The sequence below is a fragment of the Mustela lutreola genome, chromosome 6 (assembly GCF_030435805.1).
Source record: "Mustela lutreola isolate mMusLut2 chromosome 6, mMusLut2.pri, whole genome shotgun sequence".
Lineage (NCBI taxonomy): Eukaryota > Metazoa > Chordata > Mammalia > Carnivora > Mustelidae > Mustela > Mustela lutreola.
Genome location: NC_081295.1, coordinates 158,688,569 through 158,698,167, shown reverse-complemented (window position 1 = coordinate 158,698,167; position 9,599 = coordinate 158,688,569).

Below are 9,599 nucleotides of genomic sequence, written 5' to 3'. Positions count from 1 at the left end.
CAGCGGATGCACGTGCTAGTTACTCAGCAGCAAACAAACAAAAACAGAGAGCTCCCCTGCGGGACCACAGTGAGAGGTAATGACCACCACCCACGCTTGACAGATGCCCAGCCTGAAGCCCAGAGACGTACGTAACTGGTCTGAGGTCTGCAGGTGAGCCCAGCAGGCAGAACCCAGACAAGCAGACAGGGAGACGGGCTGGGGCGAGAAACTGCGATGGGGGGGAGCCACCTCTGGCAGCGGGACTGTGCGGTCCGGGGGTGGGAAGACGGATTTGGAGGCAGGGGCAGGGGCCGTGGGTGCAGGAGGGCACTCGAGGACAGAAGCTCTGGGCTGAGGAGGAAAGGTCATGGCCCCATGTCCTTAGAAAGCATCCCCGGGGAATTCAGGTGCCGGGGATCTGCGGTGAGTCACTGGATCCCAGAAACTGATGGCAGGGGTGAGGTCATCACCCCAAAAGGCAGGGAGCAGAGACAACAAGGCCCTTGGGGTCCAGGGAGCTGAACCTGTCCAGTCAGAGGTCACTGTCACAAAGCCAACAAAGAATTCGTATCTAATAGGTTTTCCTCGGGGGCTCAAATGAGTAGCTCTGGAGTCCCTGGGAGGCTGTGATACCGGGGAGGGTGACAAACAGAAACAGCCCGGCCAGGACCGCAGGCCAGAAGCCCAGAGGGAGGGCTTGCGGCCGAGGCCACCCAAGGCAGCTTCCCCACTGCCCAGGGTCACCGCCCCTGCCGTGACTGAGGGGGTGGTGACCACGAGGGCTGAAAGCCCCAGGGAGACCCGGGACTGTGTGGCCGCTGGGGGTTGGGCACCGGGAGGTTAAGGTTAACCTGAGAGTTGCTCTATTGGAGAAGGTGTTTACACGGAACTGGTATCTACGCAGACACACGCCTCAACCCCTTACTCATGCCAGTTCCCCCCGCCCCCAGAACGGAGGAGCAGCCTCTGCCGACCAGAAGCTGGTCTGACAAAGCCGAGGCACGCCCAAATCCTGTAACCCGGCCAGGGACCTTCCTCTCACCGTCAAGGTCCCACCGGCCGGACTAAGAACTGAAGCGACAGGAGACAGTTTAACAGGAGAAAACCAAAGGTAACAGCTAAGGCATGGGGGCTCCGTGCAGACCTGGAAATCCCAAAGGCAATGAGACCACAGGGGGCTTATAGCCCCACGGAGAGGGGAGGGTCTGAGGCTGCAAAGGGGAAGAGGGCCTCTGGCAGGAAGGTGAGGGGAGGTGTTTTGAAAACAAAGGTGGCCCATTAAGCAGGTGCGTTTCTTAGGTCAAGGGGAGCCTCTGTGAACAGCTTTCTTCCAGGCACAGCCTTTCCTTTCCAACGGAAATTTAGGCAGGGAGGACCTGGAAGACAGTTTTTCTGGCATCTGCTGCATTTTGATTACTTTTAACTCAAAATAAAGTTCCCTGTCTTGGAGCTAGCCCTGAATTGATCTTTTGCGGCTCTCTTGCACCGTTCCCTGCGGTGCCCACTCTTTCCTGCTGCCGGGCCTGCACTGTTCTTGTCTTCCTTCAGACCCGCTGGACCCACGCTGAGGCCCTGGACCCAGGCTGTGTGGGCACAGATGGCACCAAGGCCGGGGAGCCGGCAGGAGGCCCGGAACCAGTTGTGGATTCATCCAACAAATATTTATTGGCCGCGCACACACGCCAGCCTGTTGCAGGTGCCAAGGACAATCGGCAAATGAAGTGGGATCCCTGATTTTTGGGGAAGCTGTCCGTTGGGGACCAGAGTGGGAAGACACATGAAACAGGTGGTTGTGAGTCACGGAAGTACATGGTGGTTGAGGCCTGGCCTGGGGGCAGCTCACGAGGATGCTCAGGATCCAGTAGGATGTCTGGACTGGGGACAGTCCCATGAGAAGGGACCAGAGCTGGCTGGGAGAGCGCACAGCATGGGGAGAGGGGCCACTCACAGCCTTGGATCTTCGGGAGAGAAAACAGGAAGCTGGCTGGGGGAGGGGCCGGGCTGGGGCACCTGAAGAGGCTCTCCAAGTCTTTACACTTCAGCAAAAAGGAGCCCGGAGCATCTATCTGTCCAAAGACCCTGGCCCATGACCTTCTTTTTATTCTTCTTGTTGTTGACAACATTTGCTGTTTATCGGAAAAAACTTGAACATTTTGGTTTTTTTTAAGATTTTATTTATTTATTTGACAGACAGAGATCACAAGTAGGCAGAGAGGCAGGCTGAGAGAGAGGGGGAAGCAGGCTCCCCGCTGAGCAGAGAGCTTGACATGGGGCTCAATCCATGACCTGAGCCTAAGGCAGAGGCTTAACCCACTGAGCCACCCAGGTGCCCCTTGAACATTTTATTTTTAAAAATTTTTTAGAATGTTTAGTTAGCCAACATATAGTACATTCGTTTTTGATGTGGTGCAGATTATCTTTTAAAAGATCATTGGAGGGGCGCCTGGGTGGCTCAGTGGGTTAAAGCCTCTGCCTTTGGCTCATGTCATGATCCCAGGGTCCTGGGATCCAGCCCTGCATTGGGCTCTCTGCTCTGCGGGGAGCCTGCTTCCCCCACTCTCTCTGCCTGCCTCTCTGCCTACTTGTGATTTCTCTATGTCAAATAAATAAAAAAAATCTTTTTAAAAAAAGAGGTTTAAAACAACGTTTGTCTGCGGCTCACTTTAGAATGAGTAAAATCACAAGATTGACTGATGGATGGAGACATGGAAAAACAGGAACAGCTGACAGGGCCGTTCTAATCCAATGGTGATGGGTCTGTGTGTGGTCTCCAGAAAGCCCTTTGATCTCTCTGTCAGAAGATGTGGGGGACGGGGTGACCTTGGCTTGACTCACAGAGGAGGGATTGGGCCTGGGGTGAGGCTGGTACAGATGAGGGCAGAGGGCCTGCTCCAGGCAATGGTGGGATGGTGGCCTGGGCCAGGTGTCTGGGGGGGGCAGCGTGGAGCCCCGCGGCAGGCACCCCCCTCCCAGCTTGGAGCCCCAGGACAAGACCCAGACAGGGCAGTGCGATGGCCCAGATCTGGGGGTGGGGTGGGGCACAAGAGGACCAGATGAACTTGAACCATCATCAGGAACATGCCTTGCCACACCCCCTCCTCACCCCTGAATGATGGGGAAAGGGGCTCAGACTTGGTCCCTCCGTCACACTTACCCCAGTTTTCTCGGGGCTTCCCCAAGCCTGGGGAGCTCTTGCTCACTCTCCCTCCCTCCCCGGAGAGGGCCCTTCAGCCCCCGGGTGCTGGGTGGACCCCCAGGATGCTGCTTCCTCTTCCAGTGTTTGAAGACCCTGCCTGCCCTCCCTCTAGTCCCCTCATACCGGCCTCCATCCCTGGCTCCTCTTGGGGAAGGCATCCTCTGTCCTGTCCCCATGCTTTGTCATCCCAGATCTTGGCTTTAGCCCTCTTTCCAAGGCCATCATCTCCCTCCTGTTCATAGGACACTCTCCAGAGGGTGGCAGGAGGAGTCACAGACCAGATTGTGTGTGCTGGAAAGCTGTGCGGAGGTCCTGACTTCTGGCGCCTCCGACTGTGTCCCCGTTTGGCAGTAGGGCCTTCCCGAGCAAGGGCTCCGGGGGACTGGACACGAGTGCAGTGCAGCTGGGCTCTGGAGAAGAGACAACCCTGGACACACGGACACAGGAGCAGGCCCCCTGAAGCTGCAGGTGTAGACCGCTGGGGCGCATGCAGACTGAAACCCCCTCCCTCAGCCTGGAGCTCCAGACGGCGGTGGGAAGTGAACCGCGGCAGTCAATCCTGCTTCTGTCTCCGGCTGCGCACAGTGTGGTCAGTGCGGACGCCCCGTAACATCTTTGGGCAACGTCTTTGGGAGTGTACACCCTCCCGACAGGAACACCCAGGAAGCCTGCCTGGGGGAGGCGTCCTGGAGGAGGTGGGCTGAAGCTGGTCCACAAAATTTGAGTGAGATTTCCAAGACATCAGTCCTTTGCGGCAAAGAGACTCTGGGGGTTGGCTTCAATTTAGTCAATGAGTCAACCACCCCGTTCTAGAGTCTGCGCCGAGTGTCAGGGGTTAGGACGGGGGGGGACCGTCCAGGATGGCCTGGGTCGTGAAACAGCAAGGTCAACAAGAGGGGCACGATTCTGAATGAGCGTGCACAGGGGTGCGTGTCCCCAGTCCTCACCTACGTCCCTATGGGCAGGAGAGGGCGCTGACGTCATGGGCGAGGCCTGGCGCGCGGTGAGGGGAGCCTGCCCAGCCGACCCGCTCCGGGGTCTGCGCGGGCTCCGGCGGCTCTGCACGCAGGTCCCGCCGCCGCCCGGACCCCCCACCTCCGCGGGAGCCCCACCCCTACCCCCGGTCCCCCACCTCCGTGGGGCTCCCCAACCCCGCAGGACACCCACCTTCGCGGGAACCCCGACCGTCGCGGGACCCCCCCCCCCCAACTCCGCGGAGCACCACCTACCTCTGCAGGACCCCCCACGGCCGCCGCCTACCAACCGCGGGCCACCGCACCCCCGCCCCCGCGGACCTGCTGCCCAGGGGGGCTCCACCTAGGCGCGCAGCCGGCCGGCGCCTCCCCGGGCGGCGCGGGGCGGCTCGATCAATGGAGATTTTTGCTGTGGGTGGCGGTGAGGGTTCCTGGGGAAGATGCGTCCGGACCTGAGATTGATTTCGGTTTCCGAGTATGAGGAAGTAGAAGGAGCAGGCGGGTTTGTTTGTGAATGGGGAACGACACGCACCCCCACTCCGGGTGGAACCAGTCTCAGGTGAGACTCGGAACCCTTCCAGCACCTTTCAGCCCCTGCGGGAGAATGTCCGGGTTTGGAGTCGGGTTCACTTCCAAATATTGACCACACTTGGGAGACCACACTTGGAGAATGTTTTCACTTTTGTAAACGTGTCAGCTGTTTTCTTAAGCAAAATGACAAACAATTCTATGGTGAACTCTCCTACATCCAATACCCCCTTCAGCGGTGATCATGGACTCAAGACTTTTTTTTTTTTTTTTTAAGATTTTATTTATTTATTTGAGAGAGAAGGAGCACGAGAGGAGGGAGGATGCGAGGGAGAGGCAAGCTCCCCGGCGAGCAGCAAGCCCCGGGCCGGACTCGGTCCCAGGGCTCCACGATCATGACCTTAGCTGAAGGCAGTCGTTAAACCAAGTCGTTAAGCCACCCAGGGACCCACCAATGTTGTTTTTTATTACCAGGATGATAAATGAAAAAAATGTTTTATTTGCAATTCTCTTTCAATATATCTCACTAATTCTAATTATTTGTTTTTGAAGATTTTATTCATTTGAGAGATTGAGAGAGCATGAGCAGGGGGAGGGGCAGTGGGATTGGGGAAGGGCAGAGGGGGGGTCTAGCAGACTTCCTGCTGAGGAGGGCTCAGTCCCAGGACCCTAATATCAAGACTTGAACTGAAGCCAGGCCCTTAACCCTCCCAGCCGCCCAGGCACCCCTACTGCATTTTATTTTTTAATTTTTTTTCCCCTACTGCATTTTTTTTTTAAAGATTTTATTTATTTACTTGACAGAGAGAAACCACAAGTAGATGGAGAGGCAGGCAGAGAGAAAGGAAGGGAAGCAGGCTCCTCGCTGAGCGGAGAGCCCCATGGGGGACTCGATCCCAGGACCCTGAGATCATGACCTGAGCCGAGGGCAGCTGCTTAACCCACTGCGCCACCCAGGCGCCCCTCCCCTACTGCATTTTAAAGGCACTTTTAAGTAATGCCTCTCTGGGTGTTTAAGTTACCAGTTACATACACAGGTTCGATTTGTCTTGTTTCATTTTACTTTGTAATGATGTAAAACATTACATGTTTCCAAACTCAAAGCTACAAGACAGGGCGCACACAGAAAAGACCAATTCCGTCTCTACCCCCTGGTTTTCCTCTCCCCATAGGTCACTGTTTTGGTTAGCCTTTTGTTTACACTTCCGCTTATAAAACTGTAAGTAAGCAGACAAATATGTATTTTACATTTCTCTGAGGTGTCTGTTCCCACCTTGCTGTCCCCCCCCCCCCTTGTTAAGTTAATAGATCCTGGAGGACATCCTATACTCCTCATCTGCAAAATGGAGGCGAGGGGCAGACCTGGCTGAGTCTCTTGGAGAACTACTGTCCAAGGGGAGGTTCTTCAGATCCTCAGGAAGGATGAGATCCAGATGGGCCAAGGCTACATCCAGTGTCCGCTGGGGGCCTGGGGAAAGGGGGTGACGGAGGAGGGAGGAGAGTGGGGTGGCCCCGTGCTGCTGTGCCTCCTCTGTGTCTGCGCGGCCACAGGACGCAGCTAGGTCCTTCCCGATGCAGTGTTTCCATCACAGCCTGCTGGCTCTGTGTCCGGTCTGGTCTGTCCTATCGCACATTGTGCAGCAATGAACAGCCGTGTGCGGAGTCTGTTCCCGTGTTTCGCGCGTCCTGGCGGACACAGGCGTGGTGGGGAGAAGGAGACCGGAGGCAAGAAGGGACATTTAGGGCGGGGTCAGAGACTTCGCGCCTGGCCTAGGTAGCACTTAGAGGTAACATTTTTCAAGGGGTCCTGGACAGCACAACCCAAAGTGAGGGGACAACGGGGCGGAGGCGGAGAGGAAGGCAAAGGAACAGTTCCAGGTCAGGACCGTCCGAGCGACGTGAAACAGGCACCTGCAGAGGGCAGGAGGCGTGGACGGTGTAGCGGCGGTTGCTGGTGGGGGTCGTGGAAGGCCGCATCCCGCACTCGGGATCCTCGACGACGCACCAGGGCACACCCCGGAGCGCGGTCCTGGCGGGCGCCCAGCCCTGCGGCCTGCCGGGCTCCTCGCCCACACTCAGCTCGAGGCCACGCCCGCCAGCCAGGTCCCGCCCCAGGCCCCGCGGAGCTCCGCCTCCCAGGCGTGGAGCCTGCGGAGAGGCTTAGGGCACCCCCGCGCACCATACCGCCCGGCGCACGCGCTGGATCCGTGGGTGCGTCCGAGCCGCCCGGAGGAGGGGCGTCCAGAGCTAATGTCTTCAGACCCGGGAAAATGACGAGGTCCGGGTGGGCCGAGGCCTCTTCCAGAGTCCTGGGGGCTGCGGGATGGTGAGGAGGAAGGGGAAGCCCCGGGTCAGGCTGTCCAGCCCCCTACCTCCCATCTCCACGCCGGATGCTGCCGGACCGAGGCTTTCTCTTTCCAGCCACGCCCTCCTTGTCCCCAGAGATGTCGTAGCCTCCTTGTAATTGAGCACTAATCTCACCACGTGCTGCTGTGTGGGTGCAGAGCGGGGGCGCCTCACGGGTGAAGGAGTCCCCTCCTCCTTCCCCTCTCCTGGGGTCCCTGATTCTCACATCTAAAGCAAGATTCGGGGCAGACCTAAGAGGTGTCGAGGCTCAGACTTGCTGAACGCGGGTAGTTTTCCAGCGGAGCCCCGCCAAGACAGGGATGCGTGGACTGTTATTTGGGTTGGAGTCTTAGTCTGCCCCCACTAGAGGGGCCGTGCCCCGACCCGACGGCAGCGGTGGTTGCAGGCTCTGCTGGACACTTAGGACTGGGGCCTCGCTGTCTCCCGGTTATGGCACACCCCTCACTCTGCGGCTGGTGAGGGGCTGGGGGAGATGGAGGAGGAGGGTGTGAGGAAGCCGCCTGGTCGGGTTAGGGATGGGCTAGGCCAGGGTTTACTCTTCTCGGGCCCCCTCGCCGGGCGAAAGTGCTGCCTCGGCTAATAGCGAAAAAGGAGAGAGTGGGACACGGAGGCCTCGGCTCTCAGGGCGCACTTTACCCGCGAGCGCGCACCGCCGCCCAGTCAGGAGCCGAGTATGGGGCGGAGCGCTGGGCGCCCCCGCTCCTCCTTCCCGGAGGTGCCCGGGCACACCCGCGTCCCTTCTGCGAGTCTTCACGGCCCCCGCCCGGCCCCCGCCCCGCGACGCCGCGCTCATTGGTTCACACGCCGCCCCCGCGCCCCCGACGCGCTGCACCCCTCCGCTCGCGCCCCCGACGCGCTGCACCCCTCCGCCCCCCCCACGGCCGCACCCTCCGCCCCCCCCCCACGGGCCGCACCCGTCCACCAGCCCCCCTGCCCCTCTACGCGCTGTTCTCCTCGGCGGGTCCCCCCTCCGCCAGGCCTGCGCTCTCCGAGCTGCTGGGTTTAAGGAAACCGTCCCTAGGGGCAACGCTGGAGGGTGGTTTTCCCAGCCCGCGAGGCCCGCAGTAGGAGGGCACCGGGGAGCTGAGAGGCGGGGCTTGGTGACGCAGGAGTAGTCGTTCTGCATCTTTGGGGCAGGGCAGGAGACCGGAGCAAAGCCGCGGAAATCCCGCCAGAAAGCGCTGCTGAGCGCGGGACGGAGCGGGAGGGGTGGAGGCGAGACTGAACGGGGTGGGGGCGCAGCCCGGGGGCGGGCGCGGAACGGCGCGCGGGGGAAGAGCAGCGGGGCGGGCGCGAGGCCGCAGCCCCTCCGCGTCTGTGCGGGTCTGAGTACCGCGCGCAGACCGTGCCGCCCGTCGCTGCCTCCCCCCGCCCCAGGCCCTCCGCGGCCTCAGTTCACCCCTGGGCCGGTCCACCGAGAAGCGGAAGCGGAGCTCATTCCCCGGAAGACAGGCCCCAGGACCCAGCGGAGCTGCCGGCCCCGCGCGCCGTCGGGCTGCACCCTGCGCCGTCGGGCTGCACCTTGCGCCCTGTCCGGGGCCTCACGCCCCAGGGTGCCCAGGAGCACCCCCCCACCCCCCCCGCTGCAGAGATGCCCCTCCCGCAGGCCTGCGGCGGGAAGGCTTCCGCACGCCCCTCGCCGACAGCGGCAGACAGCTGTTCCTGCCGCCCGGGGCGTGGTGGGTGCCTTAACCTGCGGCTTCTGCTTATCAAGGCGACAAGGGGTCCAGGAGTGTTCTCTCCCCAGGTGTTGCCTGTCCGAGAAGAACAAACGCTAAAAGGAACAGAACTGGTCGAGAGTTGGGCCCGTAACCGACTGAGCCCCCAGGCACCCCCAGAATTCACCTTTTAGACAGGTTTTTCTTGACTGGCTTGGTGATTTTAAAAATAATGGCAATGTAAATGCCTTTGGAGACCGTGGCTACCGTCCCGCTGCTCCCTATTACCTCTTGTCTGCCCGGCCCCTGGAGGCCTGCACCTTTTCCTCCCCCAGCTTTACTGAGAGATAATGACGTGGAACATCGCGAAGGTTTATGGCGCACAACATGATGATTTGATGCGCCTACGTGTTGTGAGATGTCTACTACGGTGAGATCAGTAAACACATCCTTCACCCCACATAATTACCATTTTGCTGTTGTTTTGGTAAGGACACCAGCCATCTATGCGTGCAGTCACTTCCAAGTATAGGGTCGGTGTTGTTAACTGTAGCCCCCATGCGCACAGATCCGTGCTCTAACGGGAAGCATGTGCCTTCTGACCAGCGGGTCCCCACTTCTCCCAGCCGGTCGACCACTGCCTGCGTCTCCGTGAGTGCCATGTCGTTAGCTCCACAGAGACAGGGAACACACCACGTCTGTCCTCCCCTGGAAGTGGCTCAGCGCCATGCCCTCAAGACCAGCCTTGCTGCGGCAGATGGCAGGGTTTCCTTCCCTCAGATGGCTGAAGGGCATTCATGGACTCACACACACATGTAAATACCGTTTCCTTTGTCCGGATTCTACCCATCGCGCCGTGCTCGCCATCGCAAGTACGGTTACCGTCTGTCATCG